The following is a 14,654-nucleotide window of genomic DNA, read 5'->3' on the forward strand; positions in this document are numbered from 1 at the left end:
AATAAGCTCGTAAACAAACGAAAAAATAATATAAATAGGGCATTTTCGGAGCAACAACTTACCTATTCTGACTACAGCCAATAATTATTTCAGAGTTTGTGGGGTTATGTTCTCCATTTCATATAACCAATGTGGCGGGTAGTGTCACACTTTGCCTTTAGGTTATGTTGTGTTTGACATCACTGAGGAGTACCGAAACGCCACCCTGCCTCAGCTACACTCCCCCATAATTTTGGCTAATCGTGTGGTAAATTTCATTTTCGTAAATTGAAACTAGAGTTAAACTATGGTATAAGGTCGACTTAAAAATATCTTAAATGTCATGAAAAACAGTGTAGGAACTTTGAATGTTTCATCTTCAAAGCTTGCATCTTTTAACTGTTAAATGTTGGTGATAATGAGCAACATGAATTGAGTACACATGTACGTATGATTTTCCTTGGAGCTAGTGCCCATAGCCAACCTGGAAGAAGTAGGCGATAATTAGTTTTCTGAAGTGCTTAGTCATCCTCTGCTGAATGACCTCTGACAAGCCTGGTCTGACATGAACTTGTTTTTTTATGAAGATGGCTGCCTTCTGGGTTGTTGCGCCGTGTAATCTGGTAGAAGTTTAACGACGTTCCAGAGGTTCTTGCTGCCTCCATCATCAGGACGTTCATGTTTGATCCTTTCACTTCTAGTAGGAGGGGCGAGCAGTTGGTAGTTTTCTTTTACTGGTGAAGACAATTCAGTGTAACAGGATTAAATAGTGTAGTGTTTGCGCACGTGTTTGGTTTTCACTGGCGACTGAAGACGAATTACACCTCTACTTCCAAGGTAAGAATGTTTTCTAAAATGTGTCAATGTATAATAGCAATATGAAAAGGGACGCTGTGCCATCCTGCTGGAATTCGACATGTTCATTTCATGTTTTATTTGTACGCATTCATCAGGTCGGCAGCCAAGCCCAGCAGGGAGACAACTTGTTAGGAGTGTTTGTAAGAGGCTGTTGTAAAGTATTTTTTTTTATTTGACAAGTCGATTGCCCGTGTCTTATGTCTAGTAATCATAAACAACAATCGTTACCGAAATTTAGATTTTAATTACCTTAGACGAAATAAGGTAGGGTTATTAACTAATAAAGTGAGCCGGGATAGCTCAGTCAGTATAGTGACTAGCTACGGGCTGGATGACTGGGGTTCGATCCCCGACGGGGTCAGAGGATTTTTTTTTTCCTCTAGCCTCTGCGTCCAGACCGTCTCTGGGGCCCACCCAGCCTCCTATCCAATGGGTACCGGGGTCCTTTCCCGGGGGTAAAGCCGGCCGGGGCGTGATGCTGACCGCTCACCCCCACCTAGTGCCAAGGTCAAGGAAGGGTAGGAGCTATACCTCCACTCACCCCCAAGTGCCTACATAGGCATGTAGTGGGACTCTTTACTTTTTTATTAACTAATAAAATTCGAATGTAGAAATGGTTATAAGTGGTCGCCGTATTATAAAGCTATTTCTATGTTGTACACGAACAATATTTTGTTTTTCTTTCGAAATCTGAGCAAGGTGATTCCAGAATTGGCCAGAACGTGGTGTGTATCCGTAAAATTTATTTCAGGTTGTTTGCAGGAAATATTTTTCACAGTCATTCTAAAGTTGGCCTGTGTACTGGGGGTACCAAGAGACACACTCAGACATTCTACGACATTTAGTACTGTCAAAGGCCATAATTATTTTTCCGCTTTTGCGTCCGAATGATCGCTTGCATCGCGTAGAGCTTTACTGTTCCCTAAAATCTCCCCCCCCCCCGGGGGGGCCTTCTTCGCTCTTTCTTATTTCTTTTTCTGCTTTAAAGACAGACGGCGACAAAAACATGAAAATAATGACCTGAAAAGTTGCCTATCATTTATCAAAGCTTTACGTCTACCAGAGCTTCCTAATTTTATGCAAACCTTCATCCAGGCACCTAAATCGGTACACCGCTAACCTGTGTTAATTAAATGTAAATGTGAATTTCCATTACTGCACCATGTGATGATGTTGTAATATGTTTACCAGTCTGATAGAAATCAGGAATGGCGTCGTGACATTTCAGGTTCTCACGGCTGCTAGCATGAAGATATCTTATGGGTTGTAGTGCCATGTAGTCTGGTAGAAGTTTGCTGACATTTCAGAGGTGCCTACTGCCTTTATCATCAGGGCGATTGTTACAGCCCAGAAGACAGCCGTCTTAGGAATGGCTTTTTTGATTAAGTTTCAGGAATGAGACAACATTTATAAAATTAAAAGTTAATTTATTTTAACCTAATTTGAATTTTTGTTTCGGGGTGCTTTAACGCCTCGCAAAACTAACATGTGGGGGTACTTATCAATTTTTTTTTCGGTACAATATTTTAATCAAAACGAGGCTTTGGGGACGGAGTCATAAAGGCGTAACTATTGTATCGGGTTCTGGTATACAGTTTTCAGATAGCTTCATGTGTTAATTAATAGCCATGAACTTCATTATAGTGGCTTTTCGTTCGCTTTGAGATAAGAAACGAAAACTAGCTAGTAGGATCGACGTGTCCGTCTGTCTGTCCGCATTCAACAGGGTTGGAACTACGTGAAAACGATAAATTTATAATTATTTTTGTCGAGGAGTTTTAATTTTTGGTTAGTTCGAACAATTATAAACTACACTTCTCTCAAGGACATGTATTAAATTCTGTGTTCTGATTCTTTGGAAATAATTTAAATTTACGTAACTTAGCTTCTTAAACAAGTCATGTTGTAACGGTATTAAGGACCACCTGTGTTTAATGTGTTATACATGTGTATGATTGGTTTTTAGATGATATAACGACAATAATAGTAAATAATATGTACTCTGTGCGCCAACGAAAGCCTTGCTCAACATTCTACTGTACTACGGACTTCATCCCCATGATTTACAACCGAATTGGGTGTACCCAGTCAGCAATCAGTGCGCAGACCGAACTATTTCAAGAATATATTATTTGGATAGTATTTCAGTATTTTCTTCTAGGTAGGTATTTAATAACACAGACTAAAAATTCAATCTGCAGATATTAATCACGAAGTTCGTTTCGTCAAATCGGAGAAGTGGAAACTGTCGTTACTTTAAGCAGTTCTTTATATGAGCAATGCATTTCCCGAACTGTAAGTAGGCCGTATATCTGCTGCAGACAAGGAGGGTGCTGTTAAAAACGCTTTCTTGCTGTGAGTCAGAACTTTCGCTGAAATACGGGGTGCGTTTTCCCCTCTGCGACCTGTGTTCCGTACAGTTTCGGCCCGTTGATTCTAATTATGCATAGATTTCTCGGATAATTTCCCGCCTGCAGACTCCGCTGCACCCACACAGATTGTAACGTCTTTCGTATGGTAACCAGTACTGCTTCACCACATCCCTATCCGTTGCCATAGTAACATTCCCCTTGCTTGCGCTCTCTCACCTTCTTGTGTTATTTCTTCCTTTCCACCCTCTAATGCGCCATTTTGTTCTTTTGGGGTGGAATGTCAGTCTATATTTTTTTAGGGAGTAATGCTCGCAGGGGAGATGGAATGTCCACGTCCCCCTGGAAAATTTTACATCTGTGTTTTCCTTCTTCCTTTCATTCTGGTCGCTCTGTTACAATCTGAAATGATACGAGCTGAGCCGCTGTTTCTGCAGGACTGTCTTGAGTAGTCGATGTCAGAATATTCACACAGCAAACAAAGAGACAGATACTCTCTGCACCAAAATCATTCAGCGCGCCTGTTACACAGAACGCAGAAAGAAAAAGGACGACCTTTCATATGAACTGAGTTCTACAAACAACAAATTTTAACCTAAAACCTGTTATTGTCCTTATTGGATTCAGGTCGCTTTCTTATAGACGTTAACATCAGCATATTCGAGGTGATACTCTACTCCAGTATCCAAGTGATTTATCGGATCATCTTTAAAACAGAAATGAATAACATGCGATTTCTAAAACAGATATTTTAACCTGATGCGTCAAGTTTGTTGAATTTTTATTTAATGGCGACGTGTTATCTGCATGAATTAGATATCAAAATTGGTTTGGTGTTCATACAGAATTCTTGTTTAACCATTTAATCAGTTGATTATGGGGGGGGGGGGGGTGAGTGATGCTGACCACTCACCCCCGTCTAGTACCGAGGTCAAGAATGAGTAGGAGCTATGCCTCCACTCCCCCCAAGCGCCTACATGGCGTATAGTGGGACAGCTTTACTTTTTTATCAGTTGATTACTTTAACAACTTCAGTTTGGCGGAATATGAGATTAACACGTTTGGAGCTTTGCATAAAAAAGTCACGTGACTGGCCACCCCTGTACTCGCTGTCTTCTGCCTGTTTTGTATACGCACAGACCATATTTTAAACTTGATTCCCTTAATGTAGTCTGCGTGAATTCGTGGTAGTGGCGGTGGCTCTGTGTACTAGACGGAGTATGCTGCCAGCCCGCTCTTTTATATAAGTCTTTTGTTAGAAGCATAAAACAAGTTAATTATGTGAAGAGGCTTCGGCTAAAAAGGGTACAATTAAGGGATAGGGAAACGAGGATCAGTGCTGGTGACGCTACGAAAGGAGGGGAGCGAGAAACTAGGAAACGGTGCGCTGGGGGGTACTGGGTGGAAACATCTTCAGTTGCTTTGAAGCGAATTCGCATAGTTCTGCATACTGCGAGGTGTAATAATTGTTCCACACACTTTCAACAAACGTTTCTCTACATTACAATCTCCGTTATATGGTTTAATACGTAGCAGTTTCATGTAAATTACCGGGTGAGCAACGCAATTGAAAATATTTTGGTAAAAGCCCTGCTTATTCGCTTATTTGATTTAGGCTACAGTCATCCTGTTTTCCACTTACCTTACTTTATGATTGGATTATTATTATTATTATAAAAAATTGAATTATTATTATGACAGATTTCATGAGCTGAAATATGTTGGATCCTCTGATCCAACTATTCATAAAAAACTGTGGAACTAAGAATCTTTCGAGTATTAGGTAAGCTTTTGCCTACATTGAACAGCAAAATAAACCGTAGGCTACACTATATGGACGCACTGACTGTCGTGGCCGAGTGGTCAGCTCTCCTGTTTTATATTCTGGAGGCTCCGACTTCATATTTCGGCCCAGAGACTGACTATTGTGCTCTCGCTCTGATGATGGATGCAGCAAGGGCCTCTGAAACGTCGGTAAACTTCCACCAGACTACGAGGCGCTACAACCCAGAAGACAAATATATCCGAAGTTTTTATGGTTTTACTGAATCAAATTTTTTACATGAAAGTACTGGAATAGTAGCTCGGATAAGGTCATGGCCGCTTGTTTCCATATTACTTCCAGTCATTATTCAGTATCATCCCTGTTCGTTAAGAAATGGACATCGCCTCTTAAAAAGCCAATAAAAATGTATTGTTAGTCCAAAGACGTTACAAAGAGTGAATCAAAGTTTCTTGATCACCCTATGGGACAAGCAACAGCACTGCTCCGTTGTGGTAGTCTGTCTTTATTCTCAAAAGAGACGGAGCGACGCGACGCGACGCAACGCAAACGGCAGTATTAAGTTAAATCTTTAAAAGACCCTACCCCGCCCATTGCAGACGCAAACACGGTTCTACTAAATGAGAAAAGCATTAGGAGAATATGAATAGGTTTGATTACTGGTCTTGGTTGCTTACTTGCTCGGTTACCGAGAGGAGAGACGAGGGAGTGGTAAATGTATTTTCGTTGCCATAACAAAAGTCTTGAGACATCATCTGTGTGTGTATAATAGAGAGCTCGTATTATTAAATCCTTCTAAAACAGGAACAATGTAAGCCAAATTTCAGAGATGGACTGTTTTACACTAAGTCAGGCATTCGCTTTATATTGCGTGAGTAAAGAATTGAGGTCCTCTTATTTACAGTTTCATATTTATGAAGACTGTAACTAAACCCTGTTCTGTTTCATAGTAACACTAGCAAATGTTGGATGTGTTCTCCGGCATTGGTATTATTTGCATTTTTCTGTTTACCGTTTTCTACTGATCTCACTTCACCATAATTTATTATCGACTGTTCTTACTACAGTTATTCACTAATCATCTCATGCAGCAGTTCATCATGTAAAGAAATGCAGACAGACTGAATATATAGAACGCATGGGAAACAACACATGGCAGCAGCTATTGGATGTGAAAACTTAGTGAGAAATTTAGACGAATATTGGTGGTTAATTTTATGAGAGTTTTTAAGGGAACTAATTGTAGATTCGACGAAGCTACATTAGGACATTACCGATTATCGGTTTTTGTCTCGTTTCGTTCTTAGATTTTTTCCTGAACGAATAGTTAAGGAAATTAAAGGAAACAACCAAATTGGTTTTCTTCACGAGCTCTTCACGTCTTTGCTATGCATATGATTAAGTTACAGTTTGTAATTAATTAATACATTTATTTAAATTATGACAGGGCACTTATTCTCACATAGTTTCAAGAATATAGTTATTTATCAGTGTCTCCAAACTGCCTTGTATAGTGTCTGGATTCGAAGCAAAGACCGGATAAAACTGCAGTTTCATTACAACAAGATCGCTGATATTCAGCACGCCTGCAGTGTTGTGTTTAGACTACACGCATTACTAGACTGTCAGAGAAGTTGCCGCTAGATCACGGCGATAGATACTTTTCATCGCCAAGTCTTACCATTTTCTGGCGGTGGGTGTCTAGTAATGCATTTTTCTTGCTACTGTCTAATTGTAAGCAAGCAGAATAAATGAGTTCACTTTAATAATATTTCGTGCTAGATTATACATTTAGGTAATCTGAATGAGATGTAATTTGATAGGCGCTAGAAGGCCGAAATGTCAGTGCATTTCTGTAAGTATTGCAGGAACTAATTTGTCTCTCTCCGTAGTATGTTTTTAGAACTTCAAAATATGCTGGGGTTCAAGATTATCATGTTCCTCTGAAACGTCAGTAAACTTCTACCAGACTAAACAGTGCAACTTTCCAGAGGACAGTCATCATGAAAAATATGCCATTGCAAGAATTAACTAAATTAACGTGGAATATAAATGCTTTGTAATAAGAACTAGACCAGTAATTAGGGAAACACGAGTACACGAGATGATGACGATAATAATGTCTTTCATAGAACTCAAATCATGCTTAGAAGCCTCACAGTTTAGCCCGAGCTGTACCGCAAATTATTTCCAGTTTCATGTACTGGTCATGCCTCATCTAGAAGTTGTTATGGTTTCAGGTTCGTTACATAATAGTCAAGTTTTCAGTGGATATAACAAAGCGCAAGAAGAGGCTATTATTTCGAAGTACGTCGCGGAAAGACTGACATTCGTCACTTAAATCTTACTTTCCGAATTTTCTCATTGGTTGAGACATACTTTAATTTACCCTTCTTGTTTCAACCCACCCCCTTCCTCATTCTTTCTCTCGATATAAACGAGACGGTAGTAAAATTAATCTTACAAGAAAATTTGATGCTCCCTTTTATGTCTAATAAGCTGCCGTTATGTCTGTAAAGACGATGCTTCGTCGTATAATGCATAAAAGAGCAGAGGATGATACCCAAATGAATCACAGCCCGGGTAAATAACATTGTGAGAAAACAGTTCTTAATCTTACACATGGACCGTACTAGTAACCATGTTTCTTGAAACAAGAATAGCCCAAATAATTTTGGAAGAAAGTAGCCTCTTTGAACATAAAGTCAGACGATGATATTCGAATGGGTACTATGAAAATAGACTCAGAAAGCGTGTGGATAGGGTTCAACGATTAGTAGACGGGGGGTGTTCAGTATCTTATGAGGCGTTTGATTCTGATATCGGTTTCCTCGACTGTTTGTTAATTAGTAGGGATCTATAGCGAGCGAACAGACTGAATTTTTATCTCGTTTTGCCTATCTCGTTACTAAACTATTGCGATATTTAGCTGTAATCTTAGTCCTTTCGAAAAATGCCTGTTCGCACTCCCCCTATCTTTTTGCCGCCACTGCAACTTCGAAATAATTGACGAGAAAGAGCCAAGAGAGACTCGTGGACCAACTTATGTCGTGTCCAACTGCGGAGTAATCAATCTTCCGGTTCTCTTCTTTACGACCTCTCCTGCCTCTTCTGCTTTCTTCTGATTTGTCTCTCTTCCCTGCATCCACCGCAAGTTGTGTGGTTCTATTAAACCACTTCCATCCCCGTCACTAGTTGTTAGATGGGCAAAATGGCCGATAATTATCACTGGCTAAATCAGTTAAATACTCTGCTTTAGTAACTGTTGCTAGGGATATATAAATTATCTCGATAAACTGATTCATTGAAACTTGAATTATCTTATATGGGGGGATTTAACTACGTTTGTTAAGGGCATTTCTTTCGTTGCATCATATAACAGAGTAAAATTTTTCCATTTCCACTTTTCTATAATTTGGAGCAAACTGGTAATCTCTGATAAAATCATTACAACTTTAGGTTTACCAAGAATTGAGTAAATTTATAAACAGAAATAATTTGACAGATTGAGTTCGTTTATTTTATTAAATATCTAAGAAAACTACTGTACTTTCACGGTAAATAAGTACAAAAATGTTATAGTTTTATTTAAATGTTATCTTTTACTAATTCGTAAATTACTATGTACCAGCTTAATCGTGACTGTGTATCAAACTGACTGATTAGATATGCTGAAATTATGACTTATGAAATACCCACGTTTGGACACGAAGGATATATCCTTTTGAGAAAGGTGGTATGTATGTGTGACAGGACGAAACAAAATTGAAACAGACGGACTGAATGCAGAATAATATAACCACCAATAAATCTGATATAACGTAAACATCATTGAATGAGAGAGGCCTATAAATATATCAAAACGTGGCACAAGTTGGAACTGGCTAGAAGACTAATTTTATAATACAGAAGAAAACTGTGATGCTTTTGATGATGATGATGATGGTGGTAATGACAGATTTTTATCCTGTAACATATATTAGCCTAATTAGATTATTCACTTCGTTTGTAAATGATAATCTGTTTCACAATCACAGCATTCAGAGACGATTTTTTTTTTTAAATTTAAGGATGTATATTGATTGGGCGAGATTGCATATTCCCACGGCGATGAATATGAAATTGTCTTCTGGGATGTTGATGCCCTACGGTCAGGTAGAATTGACCGACGTTTGCTTACTGCCTCCATCATCAGGGCGACTGGTCGACGAAACTTGCTTTATTGTACCCGAAGCAGCACCCCCTCCCCCCTGCTATTCCAAGACTGATACTTTTAAATTATTGGAAAACTGAAAAATGTACTAGCTGTAATGCTTCTAGCTACCACATTTCAGGCGCGAAGAAGTGCAATTCATTCGCCAGTCGCCTCTGAAGGCAGACACGGCTGTCATTTGTATTCCTTACCCCGTAAACTTGGTCTCCAGAGACAATCGCCCGCAGTCCAGCATGTTGTTCTATTTCAGTGAATTCGTCTGGAGCTCCAGTAGCGTCTCTTCTGGGTCCACATCTTGGTTGGTTGGTGTGACTCCCCCTGCACTTCAGGGTGGCTGCGTCATGCGCAATAATCCCACTTGATCCCTTAGTTACCCCGTCTTGTTTCCACAATCTTCTCTGTCTCTCTCTACATTTCTGTGTAAGCATCTGTCCCTTGCTCTCTAGGTAGCCATTTCCTGTCACTCCATCCGCCCTCCCCACTCTCCATCACGTGACGTCACAATGTTAATCCCCCCCAGTTTCAGTTGCTCCGCCTATCAGATCCCTGCTTGCATGATAACATCCAGCGTAATGTTATCTTGAGCAAATCCCACCCTTGCCTTTCAATTGGAATAATATTATTCATTGATCAGAGGCGCTGTTGGAATTTCGAGGCTCTTCAGTGCAGCGTGAGAATGGACACGAGCCTGTATTGGAACAGTTTTTTATTCGAATCATGAAATTGTGTTACTGGTTATATGAAAAATGCAAAGAGAAATTAAGGTGATGGAGCTGAACCCTTTGAAGCCGAAGCTCGTCTAAATTTTACCTAACGAAAGGCGCTATAACGGAATATTCCGAATCGATTTCATTTGCTAATTGGGAACTGTGCCGCGGTTATTCACTCTTGAACGTGACAGAAGGAGAGAGTCATAAATTTAATTTATTTTTGATTGTACCAACAAATAAAGATTATATTCGCTAGAAATTATTTTGTCTGTCCTTCTTTTTCTTATCTAAGAAAGCAAAGATTAAGTCTTTAAAAAGTATAATTTTCCCCGGTGTGTTCTGTGGGAGACGTGAAATGCATATAAAATTTCTGTAGGAGAACCTGAAGCGAAGACGACACTTGGGAGACCTAGATGTAGACTGAAGGGGTAATATTAAAACGGCTGTTACAAAAATAGGTTGTGGCGATGTAGACCTAATATAACATACTTATCGCAGGATAAGTATTCGTGACGGGCTGTTGTGAAGACGATGATGAACATTCTGTTTCCATAAAAGACGAGAAAAGTCTTTATCCCAAAGGCCTAATAGCTAAGTAAATATTAGCTTATGAGAAATAACCTGTTCAATGCAGTGAACCAAGAACTGCAGTTGATAATTACTTTTTATCTTACGACACGCCTATTTCACACTTTCTAGAACTTAACAAATGTGAAAGAAATGTAGGCCAATCCTTGACAGTGATGGTTATTGCTGGATGAATTATGTCGGGGCAGAAGTAAGGGTGAAATTATGAACAAGTGTTATTTCTTGTAACTCTATGGAGCCGAGTCTTTCTTGTGAAGTTAATAGTAGAACCAGGCGCTGAGCTAGTCAGGAAATTCGCCAGCTTTTATGAGACCCAAAATTTCATTACGATGTTCAGTATTCAGTCATATGAATCCAATGACATCTACAAACCCTTAATTTATGTGATCAATTTTAATATTATCCTCCCATGCACGCAAAATGATGTAACAATCCAACGGTGTGAGTAATATAGAGTTAGACCATAGCTATAGTCTATAGTTCCCATTGGTTAAAATCATCCAGAAGGAACAGAAATTCTGCTTTCGGACCATTCAGAGTACGTTGGATTCCCATCTGGCTCAGAGTTGACGGAGCGAGAGCTATCCTCAAATGTTAGCGCAGGGCCTACATGCGTAAATATTATGTCTGGATTTTCCAATCGGCGCGTTACATGTGTAAGTCCCACTCAAACAATATCGCACATGACAGGTTTTCATCAATCAAACCTCATTCCACTCAAGGCACACATATCACATAATATAGTGCACAAATACGTAATCATATGGGAGTGACATGTGACAGCAATGTGCCACATATTGAAGGTTTTTTTTCCCCAATCCATTCTCTTACCTCTTCCTACTTCCGTCAAACGAAACGAAATTAAATGAAATTACCCTCGCCCAAGCACATACACACATAAATGCCTCACCGTCTGTTCACACTGTAGCGACAATATGTTGTCATATCGTAACTGTTCCGTCCGTTCTCTGTTCTCCGCCTAATTATATTTGTGCAGCAATCACTGCCTTGTGGTTTTTCCTACTGCCTGATGCTTGCTGCTGATATTTTAACGATAAACCTGTTGGCTCTGGTATATAACGTAAGACGCCAGTGATTGATATGCACTTATTTAAGTCATCCTGATAATGTCAGGGTTGATGTTAAACTTTCAAAGCCAAAGTTCGTCTAAATAATATTTAATAATCTAGCCCGTACCGCAAAGAAAACATAACTCTTCACCATTACAAAGGTCAACTGGTTAATGTTGTTTAAGGAAATGGTCGTGTTCACACTGAGAATTATACAAAACCACAAATTCAAAATGCACACTTTATGATTGTTAAAGCTTTTGGTACATATAGTTACCACTGTGCTTTCAAGGGCTGATTGTAAGAGAGGGGATGGCGCAAAAGCAAAGAATTGGACGAAGCAAAACAAACAATTTTAAGTGGTAAAAAATAGAAGAATATGAACAGAAATAATGAAAGAGAACGCAGAAAGAGAGAGAAGACTTAAATGATAATATTCAAGACGTGATAGAAAAGTGAGAAAGGAAATGTGGCGAGAAAAACGGAAACATGTGGAAGAAAGAAAGATAATTGAGAAAGCGAGACTCCGCTTAAAGGGCTAAAGTTAATATTTTATGGTTGCAAATTAGTGGAACTTCAGCAAACTGTACGATAGTTTGCTTGGCGTCAAAGCATCAAGACAGAGGCGTGACAGCGTTACTTACAGAACGAAATTTAAAACAGGACATTGGAAGAGAAATGCTAACCGCACTGAATGGAGGTGAGAAGTTAGCATCACACTTCAGCCTCACTAACCGACGAGAAAAGAGCGAAGCTCTTCAACCAAAAAAGGAGCACTCAACATGTCAAGGGTCATGAGTCTTCTGGGTTGTTGCGCCGTGCAGTCTGGCAGAAGTTTACTTCTGAAACGTCGGTAAACTTCTACCAGACTTCACGGCTTTACAACCCAGAATACAGCCATATTCATACTCGCCGCCATGAGAACCTGAAATCTCGTAAGTGTCATGAATATGGAGAGATGAATTACGACAGCGTAATGTTATCCATGGACGCAGCATATTCTAAGCTACAAATTAAAAAAATGTTCTAGTCGTCTTATACCCCTTAGCATAGCCAGATTCCCCGTATCGGTAAGCCAACATACTAAACTAAATTACCGACAGGCTTTCTGACGCGAGGCTCGGTAACTCTTGTCTGCTTGGTGAGAGATAGGCCAGTGGTCTCAGGCCTTGGGCAGGGGCCGTGGGGGGGGGGGGGGGGGGTCGAGGGATTTTCGAACACATTCAAATTCAATCATGCTGGCCGTCCAGGCATGGCCTTCCTTCGAGGGAGGCTTTGCTGGCTAAAGAAGGCTTTACAAAGCGCAAAGTAAAAAGGAAAAAGATGAATTGGGAACGAAGAATGGTGTAAGTCACAAGTCAATCTACATAACATTATCAAGATTGCGAGTACTTAGTGGCCGTGATAAAATGGAGAGGTTAGTCCGTGGTCTGCTTGCACTTATGAACCGAGGCAAAGCACAGAAACCTTTAATTAGTGTAAGCTGTTTCCAGACTGTCATTTGAAGCAGGAACCTCCAACGTACGAAATTGTGACGTTCGATTAGTTAAAGCAGTATACACTTACGTTGATAGAATGAATGCACTGGAGAAGTATAATTTTCAGAATGGCTTTAGACATGATCCCTTATTGTTAACATTATCCGCTTTCCAGTTATAATATTTCTAAATCTTGAAGCATCCGGAGAATTTGTGCTAAAGAAGAGCTTTCGTGTTTCTGCCACTAAAATCACTCTCACCCTCACTTACACAGTTCCCGAAATGGAGGAGGTTTCTACTTTGCTGAAGGAGACGGAAACTGCATACGTTGTGGGGAGAAGCGGGCAGTAAGAAGAAGGACATTGCAAAAAGAAGAAGTATGGCTGTGCATGGTCGATCAAAAAGCCGTTAGATTCCAAAGTCGTCAACATTTCAAATGAAGGAAAAGCGTGAGATTGGGAAGGACTAGTGCAGGCTGCTGGTCACACTACCGGCTCCACATCAAAAAGAAATAAGCACCAGGGAGGGAGAGGGGTTTTATTTGAAAGAGTCTGGAGAACGAGGATTCTGTAATAAAAAAAGAAACGAATGAAAAGAAAAGTGGGGAAAAAAACGAAGAAATTGGAAGAAAAATATATTAGTTTTTGAAGTTGTGGTTCTAGTACCAGACCATCTTTTTCAATCCACTTATTTCTTTCCGTCTGTCTTGCGGCTTGTTATTACGTGCTGTGGCGGAACATACAAACCTCGCTCGGTCATATGTGCCGAGACACCGGAAGCAATTGCTTATGGACAGGACACGGCTCTGCCAACATATTTGGCTTGCGCCAACAACAGCAAATATTTACTGTGAGGACTCCGCAAGTCCTTACATCGAACTGATTACCTTTTACGACATTTTGAATGGGAGAATGTGACTAAATTATTTATATATTTATCAAAAATTTAAGCAGGTTCCTGGCCGTTATTTGACCTGGACAACGAGTGGACATTTATCTCAACACTCTTTATGGTACAGAATGAGAATATTTTTCTCTTTTTATCTTTTGTTCTCTTGTACAAGAACGTTTGTGGTTTTTATGACGTGTGACGTTACCATTAATTTATATTTTAATTTTTACATGCATTACAGCGTTAATCGAACGTTTACAAAAGGATTTAGTTTACACGAATTTAGAAGGATATTGTTTGTTGACCACGTGATCCAGACATCCGATTTTCACAAATCAGTGTTTCTGCTCTGGTGTCGCCTTCTTCATGTCGTCTGTCTTACCGGTTTCTTTAATGTGGGTGGTTTCTGTTTCGTCACAAGTTGCAAATTATTGCATTAATGCAGTGGTACCAACGGCAGCATTTCACTAAACCTTTAAGTCGAATAAATAGAGAAAACGACAAATAATCTACCAGAAGCAAAACCCTTTACCATCTCATATTTCTTTCCACATACATACACTCCATTTCTCCACTACCGCTTTTAACAAATTCCTCCTCCTCCTCCCATCTCATTCAAGTTTATAGTTCCGCCTCAAGCGTCTCCTGTTGGGGGGGAGGGGGGCTAAGAGGGGGCAACACTAAAATCCTCACCCTCAGCACAAATTTTCTTAAG

General features: G+C 39.8%; 1 protein-coding gene across 1 annotated transcript in view; it reads left to right on the forward strand.

Annotated features, from left to right (window-relative positions):
- The first annotated feature begins 559 nt into the window (after window positions 1–559).
- The window catches only part of Cyp4c3 (Cytochrome P450 4c3), a 162,726-nt gene continuing 148,631 nt past the window's right edge, over window positions 560–14,654 (forward strand). Inside the window, exon 1 of the mRNA XM_087355338.1 lies at window positions 560–816. The gene's annotated coding sequence lies outside the window, so the exon portion shown is untranslated. The remainder of the gene's footprint in view (window positions 817–14,654) is intronic.

This window comes from Zootermopsis nevadensis, unplaced genomic scaffold (assembly GCF_977971745.1).
Source record: "Zootermopsis nevadensis isolate Lab colony 2312 unplaced genomic scaffold, Znev_1.0 Znev_ptg000024l, whole genome shotgun sequence".
Lineage (NCBI taxonomy): Eukaryota > Metazoa > Arthropoda > Insecta > Blattodea > Termopsidae > Zootermopsis > Zootermopsis nevadensis.